This window comes from Salmo salar, chromosome 22 (assembly GCF_965601325.2).
Source record: "Salmo salar chromosome 22, fSalSal1, whole genome shotgun sequence".
Classification (NCBI taxonomy): Eukaryota; Metazoa; Chordata; class Actinopteri; order Salmoniformes; family Salmonidae; genus Salmo; species Salmo salar.
Window position 1 is genome coordinate 65,509,928 of NC_138312.1, and position 15,026 is coordinate 65,524,953.

Below are 15,026 nucleotides of genomic sequence, written 5' to 3' on the forward strand. Positions count from 1 at the left end.
TTTTTTACGTTCGTTTACTTTGATTCACGTACTGATGCATCAATTGACTCAAAATAAATGAGCTCCATTCTTTTTGAAGTTTTATTTTTTCATTTTCTCTTTTAAAATATTAATTGACCTCATTTGCTCAATATTCATTTGTCAACACTCATCATCAGTTTGCTGTCGCGGCTTAAGAAGACAGAGTGTGAAAGACACAGCAGATGAAATACAAAAGATTTGAACTGAAGCCTGGTCAACAGTTTGGAAGACTGCTATGCTCAAAAGTATAGCACAAACACTCACATGAGGTTCAATCTTTCCAAGCACCATGGACAAGAACAATTGATATCCTCATTGTCATTGCCGCAGAAAGAAAAACAATTTTATTCTTGTGTAAGGCTCGTTGGTCTAGGGGTATGATTCTCGCTTCGGGTGCGAGAGGTCCCGGGTTCAAATCCCGGATGAGCCCTTTTGCAGATCTTTTAACAAGCTCAGACAGGCAAATCTCTGGCCACTGGTTGCAAACAGCCACCTCTTGGGCGCAGGACGAGGTGGCTGAATGGTTTAGGCGATGGACTCCATATCTATTGTGATATTCACTAGTTGGCTCAATAACACACTACATTTACAAAACCTGCAAGAAGTAAGAGCAAATCTGACTTCCACGAACAAGGACATTGATTCCAATGTAATACACTTGAAATGACACCCAGCCCCTAAAACTAGCCAATATCTCATGCTCTGCATTGGCTGGGAATCAAACCCGGGTCAACTGCTTGGAAGGCAGCTATGCTCACCACTATACCACCAATGCTATTTGAATCTCTGAAGCAACATGGAGACATCGATTCATATCCTGACCGTCATTTTTGTGGAAAGTGAAAATTCTTTGACCAAATGGATCGTTGGTATAGTTGTACTATTATGGCTTAGGGTGAGAGAGGTCCCTGGTTAAAAAATCAATTATTTTAATCAGTACCTGTTACCTTCAGATTAGTCCCGTGACACTTGTGGGGAACGTAGGGCAAAACTGAGAACATTGTGACAAGTGGGGTCACATTAGTTTGGAGGCCAAAGATTTGGGATTCTACAAACAGAAGTTGGCACATAAAGGGTTCCGACTTCAGACGAGTCTCCTGACACTTGTGGGGGACGTAGATACGAATTGAGAACACCACCGTGTTCGTGAGGGTCTCCCCTTTCCAGGGAGTGGTCATACGATGTTGTAGGTCAAACGGTTCAGAAGCTACAATTGTTTTTGTGAGAGGACCGATTATAGGTATGTCTCATGGTTTGACTAACACCTCTCTAGCTCCACCACCTTTCATTGCAGATGTGGAGGTGTAACATAAACAGTTATGGAGGCTTGAGACAGATACGACGCGTTTCAATCTCTCTAGTTGAAAACTGATCGATTTGAATGGGTATTTTTTACGTTCGTTTACTTTGATTCACGTACTGATGCATCAATTGACTCAAAATAAATGAGCTCCATTCTTTTTGAAGTTTTATTTTTTCATTTTCTCTTTTAAAATATTAATTGACCTCATTTGCTCAATATTCATTTGTCAACACTCATCATCAGTTTGCTGTCGCGGCTTAAGAAGACAGAGTGTGAAAGACACAGCAGATGAAATACAAAAGATTTGAACTGAAGCCTGGTCAACAGTTTGGAAGACTGCTATGCTCAAAAGTATAGCACAAACACTCACATGAGGTTCAATCTTTCCAAGCACCATGGACAAGAACAATTGATATCCTCATTGTCATTGCCGCAGAAAGAAAAACAATTTTATTCTTGTGTAAGGCTCGTTGGTCTAGGGGTATGATTCTCGCTTCGGGTGCGAGAGGTCCCGGGTTCAAATCCCGGATGAGCCCTTTTGCAGATCTTTTAACAAGCTCAGACAGGCAAATCTCTGGCCACTGGTTGCAAACAGCCACCTCTTGGGCGCAGGACGAGGTGGCTGAATGGTTTAGGCGATGGACTCCATATCTATTGTGATATTCACTAGTTGGCTCAATAACACACTACATTTACAAAACCTGCAAGAAGTAAGAGCAAATCTGACTTCCACGAACAAGGACATTGATTCCAATGTAATACACTTGAAATGACACCCAGCCCCTAAAACTAGCCAATATCTCATGCTCTGCATTGGCTGGGAATCAAACCCGGGTCAACTGCTTGGAAGGCAGCTATGCTCACCACTATACCACCAATGCTATTTGAATCTCTGAAGCAACATGGAGACATCGATTCATATCCTGACCGTCATTTTTGTGGAAAGTGAAAATTCTTTGACCAAATGGATCGTTGGTATAGTTGTACTATTATGGCTTAGGGTGAGAGAGGTCCCTGGTTAAAAAATCAATTATTTTAATCAGTACCTGTTACCTTCAGATTAGTCCCGTGACACTTGTGGGGAACGTAGGGCAAAACTGAGAACATTGTGACAAGTGGGGTCACATTAGTTTGGAGGCCAAAGATTTGGGATTCTACAAACAGAAGTTGGCACATAAAGGGTTCCGACTTCAGACGAGTCTCCTGACACTTGTGGGGGACGTAGATACGAATTGAGAACACCACCGTGTTCGTGAGGGTCTCCCCTTTCCAGGGAGTGGTCATACGATGTTGTAGGTCAAACGGTTCAGAAGCTACAATTGTTTTTGTGAGAGGACCGATTATAGGTATGTCTCATGGTTTGACTAACACCTCTCTAGCTCCACCACCTTTCATTGCAGATGTGGAGGTGTAACATAAACAGTTATGGAGGCTTGAGACAGATACGACGCGTTTCAATCTCTCTAGTTGAAAACTGATCGATTTGAATGGGTATTTTTTACGTTCGTTTACTTTGATTCACGTACTGATGCATCAATTGACTCAAAATAAATGAGCTCCATTCTTTTTGAAGTTTTATTTTTTCATTTTCTCTTTTAAAATATTAATTGACCTCATTTGCTCAATATTCATTTGTCAACACTCATCATCAGTTTGCTGTCGCGGCTTAAGAAGACAGAGTGTGAAAGACACAGCAGATGAAATACAAAAGATTTGAACTGAAGCCTGGTCAACAGTTTGGAAGACTGCTATGCTCAAAAGTATAGCACAAACACTCACATGAGGTTCAATCTTTCCAAGCACCATGGACAAGAACAATTGATATCCTCATTGTCATTGCCGCAGAAAGAAAAACAATTTTATTCTTGTGTAAGGCTCGTTGGTCTAGGGGTATGATTCTCGCTTCGGGTGCGAGAGGTCCCGGGTTCAAATCCCGGATGAGCCCTTTTGCAGATCTTTTAACAAGCTCAGACAGGCAAATCTCTGGCCACTGGTTGCAAACAGCCACCTCTTGGGCGCAGGACGAGGTGGCTGAATGGTTTAGGCGATGGACTCCATATCTATTGTGATATTCACTAGTTGGCTCAATAACACACTACATTTACAAAACCTGCAAGAAGTAAGAGCAAATCTGACTTCCACGAACAAGGACATTGATTCCAATGTAATACACTTGAAATGACACCCAGCCCCTAAAACTAGCCAATATCTCATGCTCTGCATTGGCTGGGAATCAAACCCGGGTCAACTGCTTGGAAGGCAGCTATGCTCACCACTATACCACCAATGCTATTTGAATCTCTGAAGCAACATGGAGACATCGATTCATATCCTGACCGTCATTTTTGTGGAAAGTGAAAATTCTTTGACCAAATGGATCGTTGGTATAGTTGTACTATTATGGCTTAGGGTGAGAGAGGTCCCTGGTTAAAAAATCAATTATTTTAATCAGTACCTGTTACCTTCAGATTAGTCCCGTGACACTTGTGGGGAACGTAGGGCAAAACTGAGAACATTGTGACAAGTGGGGTCACATTAGTTTGGAGGCCAAAGATTTGGGATTCTACAAACAGAAGTTGGCACATAAAGGGTTCCGACTTCAGACGAGTCTCCTGACACTTGTGGGGGACGTAGATACGAATTGAGAACACCACCGTGTTCGTGAGGGTCTCCCCTTTCCAGGGAGTGGTCATACGATGTTGTAGGTCAAACGGTTCAGAAGCTACAATTGTTTTTGTGAGAGGACCGATTATAGGTATGTCTCATGGTTTGACTAACACCTCTCTAGCTCCACCACCTTTCATTGCAGATGTGGAGGTGTAACATAAACAGTTATGGAGGCTTGAGACAGATACGACGCGTTTCAATCTCTCTAGTTGAAAACTGATCGATTTGAATGGGTATTTTTTACGTTCGTTTACTTTGATTCACGTACTGATGCATCAATTGACTCAAAATAAATGAGCTCCATTCTTTTTGAAGTTTTATTTTTTCATTTTCTCTTTTAAAATATTAATTGACCTCATTTGCTCAATATTCATTTGTCAACACTCATCATCAGTTTGCTGTCGCGGCTTAAGAAGACAGAGTGTGAAAGACACAGCAGATGAAATACAAAAGATTTGAACTGAAGCCTGGTCAACAGTTTGGAAGACTGCTATGCTCAAAAGTATAGCACAAACACTCACATGAGGTTCAATCTTTCCAAGCACCATGGACAAGAACAATTGATATCCTCATTGTCATTGCCGCAGAAAGAAAAACAATTTTATTCTTGTGTAAGGCTCGTTGGTCTAGGGGTATGATTCTCGCTTCGGGTGCGAGAGGTCCCGGGTTCAAATCCCGGATGAGCCCTTTTGCAGATCTTTTAACAAGCTCAGACAGGCAAATCTCTGGCCACTGGTTGCAAACAGCCACCTCTTGGGCGCAGGACGAGGTGGCTGAATGGTTTAGGCGATGGACTCCATATCTATTGTGATATTCACTAGTTGGCTCAATAACACACTACATTTACAAAACCTGCAAGAAGTAAGAGCAAATCTGACTTCCACGAACAAGGACATTGATTCCAATGTAATACACTTGAAATGACACCCAGCCCCTAAAACTAGCCAATATCTCATGCTCTGCATTGGCTGGGAATCAAACCCGGGTCAACTGCTTGGAAGGCAGCTATGCTCACCACTATACCACCAATGCTATTTGAATCTCTGAAGCAACATGGAGACATCGATTCATATCCTGACCGTCATTTTTGTGGAAAGTGAAAATTCTTTGACCAAATGGATCGTTGGTATAGTTGTACTATTATGGCTTAGGGTGAGAGAGGTCCCTGGTTAAAAAATCAATTATTTTAATCAGTACCTGTTACCTTCAGATTAGTCCCGTGACACTTGTGGGGAACGTAGGGCAAAACTGAGAACATTGTGACAAGTGGGGTCACATTAGTTTGGAGGCCAAAGATTTGGGATTCTACAAACAGAAGTTGGCACATAAAGGGTTCCGACTTCAGACGAGTCTCCTGACACTTGTGGGGGACGTAGATACGAATTGAGAACACCACCGTGTTCGTGAGGGTCTCCCCTTTCCAGGGAGTGGTCATACGATGTTGTAGGTCAAACGGTTCAGAAGCTACAATTGTTTTTGTGAGAGGACCGATTATAGGTATGTCTCATGGTTTGACTAACACCTCTCTAGCTCCACCACCTTTCATTGCAGATGTGGAGGTGTAACATAAACAGTTATGGAGGCTTGAGACAGATACGACGCGTTTCAATCTCTCTAGTTGAAAACTGATCGATTTGAATGGGTATTTTTTACGTTCGTTTACTTTGATTCACGTACTGATGCATCAATTGACTCAAAATAAATGAGCTCCATTCTTTTTGAAGTTTTATTTTTTCATTTTCTCTTTTAAAATATTAATTGACCTCATTTGCTCAATATTCATTTGTCAACACTCATCATCAGTTTGCTGTCGCGGCTTAAGAAGACAGAGTGTGAAAGACACAGCAGATGAAATACAAAAGATTTGAACTGAAGCCTGGTCAACAGTTTGGAAGACTGCTATGCTCAAAAGTATAGCACAAACACTCACATGAGGTTCAATCTTTCCAAGCACCATGGACAAGAACAATTGATATCCTCATTGTCATTGCCGCAGAAAGAAAAACAATTTTATTCTTGTGTAAGGCTCGTTGGTCTAGGGGTATGATTCTTGCTTCGGGTGCGAGAGGTCCCGGGTTCAAATCCCGGATGAGCCCTTTTGCAGATCTTTTAACAAGCTCAGACAGGCAAATCTCTGGCCACTGGTTGCAAACAGCCACCTCTTGGGCGCAGGACGAGGTGGCTGAATGGTTTAGGCGATGGACTCCATATCTATTGTGATATTCACTAGTTGGCTCAATAACACACTACATTTACAAAACCTGCAAGAAGTAAGAGCAAATCTGACTTCCACGAACAAGGACATTGATTCCAATGTAATACACTTGAAATGACACCCAGCCCCTAAAACTAGCCAATATCTCATGCTCTGCATTGGCTGGGAATCAAACCCGGGTCAACTGCTTGGAAGGCAGCTATGCTCACCACTATACCACCAATGCTATTTGAATCTCTGAAGCAACATGGAGACATCGATTCATATCCTGACCGTCATTTTTGTGGAAAGTGAAAATTCTTTGACCAAATGGATCGTTGGTATAGTTGTACTATTATGGCTTAGGGTGAGAGAGGTCCCTGGTTAAAAAATCAATTATTTTAATCAGTACCTGTTACCTTCAGATTAGTCCCGTGACACTTGTGGGGAACGTAGGGCAAAACTGAGAACATTGTGACAAGTGGGGTCACATTAGTTTGGAGGCCAAAGATTTGGGATTCTACAAACAGAAGTTGGCACATAAAGGGTTCCGACTTCAGACGAGTCTCCTGACACTTGTGGGGGACGTAGATACGAATTGAGAACACCACCGTGTTCGTGAGGGTCTCCCCTTTCCAGGGAGTGGTCATACGATGTTGTAGGTCAAACGGTTCAGAAGCTACATATGTTTTTGTGAGAGGACCGATTATAGGTATATCTCATGGTTTGACTAACACCTCTCTAGCTCCACCACCTTTCATTGCAGATGTGGAGGTGTAACATAAACAGTTATGGAGGCTTGAGACAGATACGACGCGTTTCAATCTCTCTAGTTGAAAACTGATCGATTTGAATGGGTATTTTTTACGTTCGTTTACTTTGATTCACGTACTGATGCATCAATTGACTCAAAATAAATGAGCTCCATTCTTTTTGAAGTTTTATTTTTTCATTTTCTCTTTTAAAATATTAATTGACCTCATTTGCTCAATATTCATTCGTCAACACTCATCATCAGTTTGCTGTCGCGGCTTAAGAAGACAGAGTGTGAAAGACACAGCAGATGAAATACAAAAGATTTGAACTGAAGCCTGGTCAACAGTTTGGAAGACTGCTATGCTCAAAAGTATAGCACAAACACTCACATGAGGTTCAATCTTTCCAAGCACCATGGACAAGAACAATTGATATCCTCATTGTCATTGCCGCAGAAAGAAAAACAATTTTATTCTTGTGTAAGGCTCGTTGGTCTAGGGGTATGATTCTCGCTTCGGGTGCGAGAGGTCCCGGGTTCAAATCCCGGATGAGCCCTTTTGCAGATCTTTTAACAAGCTCAGACAGGCAAATCTCTGGCCACTGGTTGCAAACAGCCACCTCTTGGGCGCAGGACGAGGTGGCTGAATGGTTTAGGCGATGGACTCCATATCTATTGTGATATTCACTAGTTGGCTCAATAACACACTACATTTAGAAAACCTGCAAAAAGTAAGAGCAAATCTGACTTCCACGAACAAGGACATTGATTCCAATGTAATACACTTGAAATGACACCCAGCCCCTAAAACTAGCCAATATCTCATGCTCTGCATTGGCTGGGAATCAAACCCAGGTCAACTGCTTGGAAGGCAGCTATGCTCACCACTATACCACCAATGCTATTTGAAGCTCTGAAGCAACATGGAGACATCGATTCATATCCTGACCGTCATTTTTGTGGAAAGTGAAAATTCTTTGACCAAACGGATCGTTGGTATAGTTGTACTATTATGGCTTAGGGTGAGAGAGGTCCCTGGTTAAAAAATCAATTGTTTTAATCAGTACCTGTTACCATCAGATTAGTCCCGTGACACTTGTGGGGAACGTAGGGCAAAACTGAGAACATTGTGACAAGTGGGGTCACATTAGTTTGGAGGCCAAAGATTTGGGATTCTACAAACAGAAGTTGGCACATAAAGGGTTCCGACTTCAGACGAGTCCCCTGACACTTGTGGGGGACGTAGAGACGAATTGAGAACACCACCGTGTTCGTGAGGGTCTCCCCTTTCCAGGGAGTGGTCATACGATGTTGTAGGTCAAACGGTTCAGAAGCTACAATTGTTTTTGTGAGAGGACCGATTATAGGTATGTCTCATGGTTTGACTAACACCTCTCTAGCTCCACCACCTTTCATTGCAGATGTGGAGGTGTAACATAAACAGTTATGGAGGCTTGAGACAGATACGACGCGTTTCAATCTCTCTAGTTGAAAACTGATCGATTTGAATGGGTATTTTTTACGTTCGTTTACTTTGATTCACGTACTGATGCATCAATTGACTCAAAATAAATGAGCTCCATTCTTTTTGAAGTTTTATTTTTTCATTTTCTCTTTTAAAATATTAATTGACCTCATTTGCTCAATATTCATTTGTCAACACTCATCATCAGTTTGCTGTCGCGGCTTAAGAAGACAGAGTGTGAAAGACACAGCAGATGAAATACAAAAGATTTGAACTGAAGCCTGGTCAACAGTTTGGAAGACTGCTATGCTCAAAAGTATAGCACAAACACTCACATGAGGTTCAATCTTTCCAAGCACCATGGACAAGAACAATTGATATCCTCATTGTCATTGCCGCAGAAAGAAAAACAATTTTATTCTTGTGTAAGGCTCGTTGGTCTAGGGGTATGATTCTCGCTTCGGGTGCGAGAGGTCCCGGGTTCAAATCCCGGATGAGCCCTTTTGCAGATCTTTTAACAAGCTCAGACAGGCAAATCTCTGGCCACTGGTTGCAAACAGCCACCTCTTGGGCGCAGGACGAGGTGGCTGAATGGTTTAGGCGATGGACTCCATATCTATTGTGATATTCACTAGTTGGCTCAATAACACACTACATTTACAAAACCTGCAAGAAGTAAGAGCAAATCTGACTTCCACGAACAAGGACATTGATTCCAATGTAATACACTTGAAATGACACCCAGCCCCTAAAACTAGCCAATATCTCATGCTCTGCATTGGCTGGGAATCAAACCCGGGTCAACTGCTTGGAAGGCAGCTATGCTCACCACTATACCACCAATGCTATTTGAATCTCTGAAGCAACATGGAGACATCGATTCATATCCTGACCGTCATTTTTGTGGAAAGTGAAAATTCTTTGACCAAATGGATCGTTGGTATAGTTGTACTATTATGGCTTAGGGTGAGAGAGGTCCCTGGTTAAAAAATCAATTATTTTAATCAGTACCTGTTACCTTCAGATTAGTCCCGTGACACTTGTGGGGAACGTAGGGCAAAACTGAGAACATTGTGACAAGTGGGGTCACATTAGTTTGGAGGCCAAAGATTTGGGATTCTACAAACAGAAGTTGGCACATAAAGGGTTCCGACTTCAGACGAGTCTCCTGACACTTGTGGGGGACGTAGATACGAATTGAGAACACCACCGTGTTCGTGAGGGTCTCCCCTTTCCAGGGAGTGGTCATACGATGTTGTAGGTCAAACGGTTCAGAAGCTACAATTGTTTTTGTGAGAGGACCGATTATAGGTATGTCTCATGGTTTGACTAACACCTCTCTAGCTCCACCACCTTTCATTGCAGATGTGGAGGTGTAACATAAACAGTTATGGAGGCTTGAGACAGATACGACGCGTTTCAGTCTCTCTAGTTGAAAACTGATCGATTTGAATGGGTATTTTTTACGTTCGTTTACTTTGATTCACGTACTGATGCATGAATTGACTCAAAATAAATGAGCTCCATTCTTTTTGAAGTTTTATTTTTTCATTTTCTCTTTTAAAATATTAATTGACCTCATTTGCTCAATATTCATTTGTCAACACTCATCATCAGTTTGCTGTCGCGGCTTAAGAAGACAGAGTGTGAAAGACACAGCAGATGAAATACAAAAGATTTGAACTGAAGCCTGGTCAACAGTTTGGAAGACTGCTATGCTCAAAAGTATAGCACAAACACTCACATGAGGTTCAATCTTTCCAAGCACCATGGACAAGAACAATTGATATCCTCATTGTCATTGCCGCAGAAAGAAAAACAATTTTATTCTTGTGTAAGGCTCGTTGGTCTAGGGGTATGATTCTCGCTTCGGGTGTGAGAGGTCCCGGGTTCAAATCCCGGATGAGCCCTTTTGCAGATCTTTTAACAAGCTCAGACAGGCAAATCTCTGGCCACTGGTTGCAAACAGCCACCTCTTGGGCGCAGGACGAGGTGGCTGAATGGTTTAGGCGATGGACTCCATATCTATTGTGATATTCACTAGTTGGCTCAATAACACACTACATTTAGAAAACCTGCAAAAAGTAAGAGCAAATCTGACTTCCACGAACAAGGACATTGATTCCAATGTAATACACTTGAAATGACACCCAGCCCCTAAAACTAGCCAATATCTCATGCTCTGCATTGGCTGGGAATCAAACCCAGGTCAACTGCTTGGAAGGCAGCTATGCTCACCACTATACCACCAATGCAATTTGAAGCTCTGAAGCAAAATGGAGACATCGATTCATATCCTGACCGTCATTTTTGTGGAAAGTGAAAATTCTTTGACCAAACGGATCGTTGGTATAGTTGTACTATTATGGCTTAGGGTGAGAGAGGTCCCCGGTTAAAAAATCAATTATTTTAATCAGTACCTGTTACCTTCAGATTAGTCCCGTGACACTTGTGGGGAACGTAGGGCAAAACTGAGAACATTGTGACAAGTGGGGTCACATTAGTTTGGAGGCCAAAGATTTGGGATTCTACAAACAGAAGTTGGCACATAAAGGGTTCCGACTTCAGACGAGTCCCCTGACACTTGTGGGGGACGTAGAGACGGATTGAGAACACCACCGTGTTCGTGAGGGTCTCCCCTTTCCAGGGAGTGGTCAAAGGATGTTGTAGGTCAAACGGTTCAGAAGCTACAATTGTTTTTGTGAGAGGACCGATTATAGGTATGTCTCATGGTTTGACTAACACCTCTCTAGCTCCACCACCTTTCATTGCAGATGTGGAGGTGTAACATAAACAGTTATGGAGGCTTGAGACAGATACGACGCGTTTCAATCTCTCTAGTTGAAAACTGATCGATTTGAATGGGTATTTTTTACGTTCGTTTACTTTGATTCACGTACTGATGCATCAATTGACTCAAAATAAATGAGCTCCATTCTTTTTGAAGTTTTATTTTTTCATTTTCTCTTTTAAAATATTAATTGACCTCATTTGCTCAATATTCATTTGTCAACACTCATCATCAGTTTGCTGTCGCGGCTTAAGAAGACAGAGTGTGAAAGACACAGCAGATGAAATACAAAAGATTTGAACTGAAGCCTGGTCAACAGTTTGGAAGACTGCTATGCTCAAAAGTATAGCACAAACACTCACATGAGGTTCAATCTTTCCAAGCACCATGGACAAGAACAATTGATATCCTCATTGTCATTGCCGCAGAAAGAAAAACAATTTTATTCTTGTGTAAGGCTCGTTGGTCTAGGGGTATGATTCTCGCTTCGGGTGCGAGAGGTCCCGGGTTCAAATCCCGGATGAGCCCTTTTGCAGATCTTTTAACAAGCTCAGACAGGCAAATCTCTGGCCACTGGTTGCAAACAGCCACCTCTTGGGCGCAGGACGAGGTGGCTGAATGGTTTAGGCGATGGACTCCATATCTATTGTGATATTCACTAGTTGGCTCAATAACACACTACATTTAGAAAACCTGCAAAAAGTAAGAGCAAATCTGACTTCCACGAACAAGGACATTGATTCCAATGTAATACACTTGAAATGACACCCAGCCCCTAAAACTAGCCAATATCTCATGCTCTGCATTGGCTGGGAATCAAACCCGGGTCAACTGCTTGGAAGGCAGCTATGCTCACCACTATACCACCAATGCTATTTGAATCTCTGAAGCAACATGGAGACATCGATTCATATCCTGACCGTCATTTTTGTGGAAAGTGAAAATTCTTTGACCAAATGGATCGTTGGTATAGTTGTACTATTATGGCTTAGGGTGAGAGAGGTCCCTGGTTAAAAAATCAATTATTTTAATCAGTACCTGTTACCTTCAGATTAGTCCCGTGACACTTGTGGGGAACGTAGGGCAAAACTGAGAACATTGTGACAAGTGGGGTCACATTAGTTTGGAGGCCAAAGATTTGGGATTCTACAAACAGAAGTTGGCACATAAAGGGTTCCGACTTCAGACGAGTCCCCTGACACTTGTGGGGGACGTAGAGACGAATTGAGAACACCACCGTGTTCGTGAGGGTCTCCCCTTTCCAGGGAGTGGTCAAAGGATGTTGTAGGTCAAACGGTTCAGAAGCTACAATTGTTTTTGTGAGAGGACCGATTATAGGTATGTCTCATGGTTTGACTAACACCTCTCTAGCTCCACCACCTTTCATTGCAGATGTGGAGGTGTAACATAAACAGTTATGGAGGCTTGAGACAGATACGACGCGTTTCAATCTCTCTAGTTGAAAACTGATCGATTTGAATGGGTATTTTTTACGTTCGTTTACTTTGATTCACGTACTGATGCATCAATTGACTCAAAATAAATGAGCTCCATTCTTTTTGAAGTTTTATTTTTTCATTTTCTCTTTTAAAATATTAATTGACCTCATTTGCTCAATATTCATTTGTCAACACTCATCATCAGTTTGCTGTCGCGGCTTAAGAAGACAGAGTGTGAAAGACACAGCAGATGAAATACAAAAGATTTGAACTGAAGCCTGGTCAACAGTTTGGAAGACTGCTATGCTCAAAAGTATAGCACAAACACTCACATGAGGTTCAATCTTTCCAAGCACCATGGACAAGAACAATTGATATCCTCATTGTCATTGCCGCAGAAAGAAAAACAATTTTATTCTTGTGTAAGGCTCGTTGGTCTAGGGGTATGATTCTCGCTTCGGGTGCGAGAGGTCCTGGGTTCAAATCCCGGATGAGCCCTTTTGCAGATCTTTTAACAAGCTCAGACAGGCAAATCTCTGGCCACTGGTTGCAAACAGCCACCTCTTGGGCGCAGGACGAGGTGGCTGAATGGTTTAGGCGATGGACTCCATATCTATTGTGATATTCACTAGTTGGCTCAATAACACACTACATTTAGAAAACCTGCAAAAAGTAAGAGCAAATCTGACTTCCACGAACAAGGACATTGATTCCAATGTAATACACTTGAAATGACACCCAGCCCCTAAAACTAGCCAATATCTCATGCTCTGCATTGGCTGGGAATCAAACCCGGGTCAACTGCTTGGAAGGCAGCTATGCTCACCACTATACCACCAATGCTATTTGAAGCTCTGAAGCAAAATGGAGACATCGATTCATATCCTGACCGTCATTTTTGTGGAAAGTGAAAATTCTTTGACCAAACGGATCGTTGGTATAGTTGTACTATTATGGCTTAGGGTGAGAGAGGTCCCCGGTTAAAAAATCAATTATTTTAATCAGTACCTGTTACCTTCAGATTAGTCCCGTGACACTTGTGGGGAACGTAGGGCAAAACTGAGAACATTGTGACAAGTGGGGTCACATTAGTTTGGAGGCCAAAGATTTGGGATTCTACAAACAGAAGTTGGCACATAAAGGGTTCCGACTTCAGACGAGTCCCCTGACACTTGTGGGGGACGTAGAGACGAATTGAGAACACCACCGTGTTCGTGAGGGTCTCCCCTTTCCAGGGAGTGGTCATACGATGTTGTAGGTCAAACGGTTCAGAAGCTACAATTGTTTTTGTGAGAGGACCGATTATAGGTATGTCTCATGGTTTGACTAACACCTCTCTAGCTCCACCACCTTTCATTGCAGATGTGGAGGTGTAACATAAACAGTTATGGAGGCTTGAGACAGATACGACGCGTTTCAATCTCTCTAGTTGAAAACTGATCGATTTGAATGGGTATTTTTTACGTTCGTTTACTTTGATTCACGTACTGATGCATCAATTGACTCAAAATAAATGAGCTCCATTCTTTTTGAAGTTTTATTTTTTCATTTTCTCTTTTAAAATATTAATTGACCTCATTTGCTCAATATTCATTTGTCAACACTCATCATCAGTTTGCTGTCGCGGCTTAAGAAGACAGAGTGTGAAAGACACAGCAGATGAAATACAAAAGATTTGAACTGAAGCCTGGTCAACAGTTTGGAAGACTGCTATGCTCAAAAGTATAGCACAAACACTCACATGAGGTTCAATCTTTCCAAGCACCATGGACAAGAACAATTGATATCCTCATTGTCATTGCCGCAGAAAGAAAAACAATTTTCTTCTTGTGTAAGGCTCGTTGGTCTAAGGGTATGATTCTCGCTTCGGGTGCGAGAGGTCCCGGGTTCAAATCCCGGATGAGCCCTTTTGCAGATCTTTTAACAAGCTCAGACAGGCAAATCTCTGGCCACTGGTTGCAAACAGCCACCTCTTGGGCGCAGGACGAGGTGGCTGAATGGTTTAGGCGATGGACTCCATATCTGTTGTGATATTCACTAGTTGGCTCAATAACACACTACATTTAGAAAACCTGCAAAAAGTAAGAGCAAATCTGACTTCCACGAACAAGGACATTGATTCCAATGTAATACACTTGAAATGACACCCAGCCCCTAAAACTAGCCAATATCTCATGCTCTGCATTGGCTGGGAATCAAACCCAGGTCAACTGCTTGGAAGGCAGCTATGCTCACCACTATACCACCAATGCTATTTGAAGCACTGAAGCAACATGGAGACATCGATTCATATCCTGACCGTCATTTTTGTGGAAAGTGAAAATTCTTTGACCAAACGGATCGTTGGTATAGTTGTACTATTATGGCTTAGGGTGAGAGAGGTCCCTGGTTA

General features: G+C 42.2%; 14 non-coding genes across 14 annotated transcripts; 11 read left to right on the forward strand and 3 right to left on the reverse strand.

Moving 5' to 3' along the window:
• The first annotated feature begins 379 nt into the window (after positions 1 to 379).
• Positions 380 to 451, forward strand: trnap-cgg (transfer RNA proline (anticodon CGG)). Its single transcript has one exon. It is a non-coding gene; the product is annotated as a tRNA-Pro (tRNA).
• A 1,337-nt stretch (positions 452 to 1,788) lies between these two features.
• On the forward strand, positions 1,789 to 1,860 carry trnap-cgg (transfer RNA proline (anticodon CGG)). The gene has a single exon. It is a non-coding gene; the product is annotated as a tRNA-Pro (tRNA).
• Positions 1,861 to 3,197: 1,337 nt separating this feature from the next.
• Positions 3,198 to 3,269, forward strand: trnap-cgg (transfer RNA proline (anticodon CGG)). Its single transcript has one exon. It is a non-coding gene; the product is annotated as a tRNA-Pro (tRNA).
• Positions 3,270 to 4,606: 1,337 nt separating this feature from the next.
• On the forward strand, positions 4,607 to 4,678 carry trnap-cgg (transfer RNA proline (anticodon CGG)). Its single transcript has one exon. It is a non-coding gene; the product is annotated as a tRNA-Pro (tRNA).
• Positions 4,679 to 6,015: 1,337 nt separating this feature from the next.
• Positions 6,016 to 6,087, forward strand: trnap-cgg (transfer RNA proline (anticodon CGG)). The gene has a single exon. It is a non-coding gene; the product is annotated as a tRNA-Pro (tRNA).
• Positions 6,088 to 7,424: 1,337 nt separating this feature from the next.
• trnap-cgg (transfer RNA proline (anticodon CGG)) lies at positions 7,425 to 7,496 on the forward strand. Its single transcript has one exon. It is a non-coding gene; the product is annotated as a tRNA-Pro (tRNA).
• Positions 7,497 to 7,769: 273 nt separating this feature from the next.
• trnag-ucc (transfer RNA glycine (anticodon UCC)) lies at positions 7,770 to 7,841 on the reverse strand. Its single transcript has one exon. It is a non-coding gene; the product is annotated as a tRNA-Gly (tRNA).
• Positions 7,842 to 8,833: 992 nt separating this feature from the next.
• Positions 8,834 to 8,905, forward strand: trnap-cgg (transfer RNA proline (anticodon CGG)). The gene has a single exon. It is a non-coding gene; the product is annotated as a tRNA-Pro (tRNA).
• A 1,337-nt stretch (positions 8,906 to 10,242) lies between these two features.
• On the forward strand, positions 10,243 to 10,314 carry trnap-cgg (transfer RNA proline (anticodon CGG)). Its single transcript has one exon. It is a non-coding gene; the product is annotated as a tRNA-Pro (tRNA).
• Positions 10,315 to 10,587: 273 nt separating this feature from the next.
• trnag-ucc (transfer RNA glycine (anticodon UCC)) lies at positions 10,588 to 10,659 on the reverse strand. Its single transcript has one exon. It is a non-coding gene; the product is annotated as a tRNA-Gly (tRNA).
• Positions 10,660 to 11,651: 992 nt separating this feature from the next.
• Positions 11,652 to 11,723, forward strand: trnap-cgg (transfer RNA proline (anticodon CGG)). Its single transcript has one exon. It is a non-coding gene; the product is annotated as a tRNA-Pro (tRNA).
• A 1,337-nt stretch (positions 11,724 to 13,060) lies between these two features.
• Positions 13,061 to 13,132, forward strand: trnap-cgg (transfer RNA proline (anticodon CGG)). The gene has a single exon. It is a non-coding gene; the product is annotated as a tRNA-Pro (tRNA).
• Positions 13,133 to 14,469: 1,337 nt separating this feature from the next.
• trnap-cgg (transfer RNA proline (anticodon CGG)) lies at positions 14,470 to 14,541 on the forward strand. The gene has a single exon. It is a non-coding gene; the product is annotated as a tRNA-Pro (tRNA).
• Positions 14,542 to 14,814: 273 nt separating this feature from the next.
• Positions 14,815 to 14,886, reverse strand: trnag-ucc (transfer RNA glycine (anticodon UCC)). Its single transcript has one exon. It is a non-coding gene; the product is annotated as a tRNA-Gly (tRNA).
• Between the last annotated feature and the right edge of the window lie 140 nt (positions 14,887 to 15,026).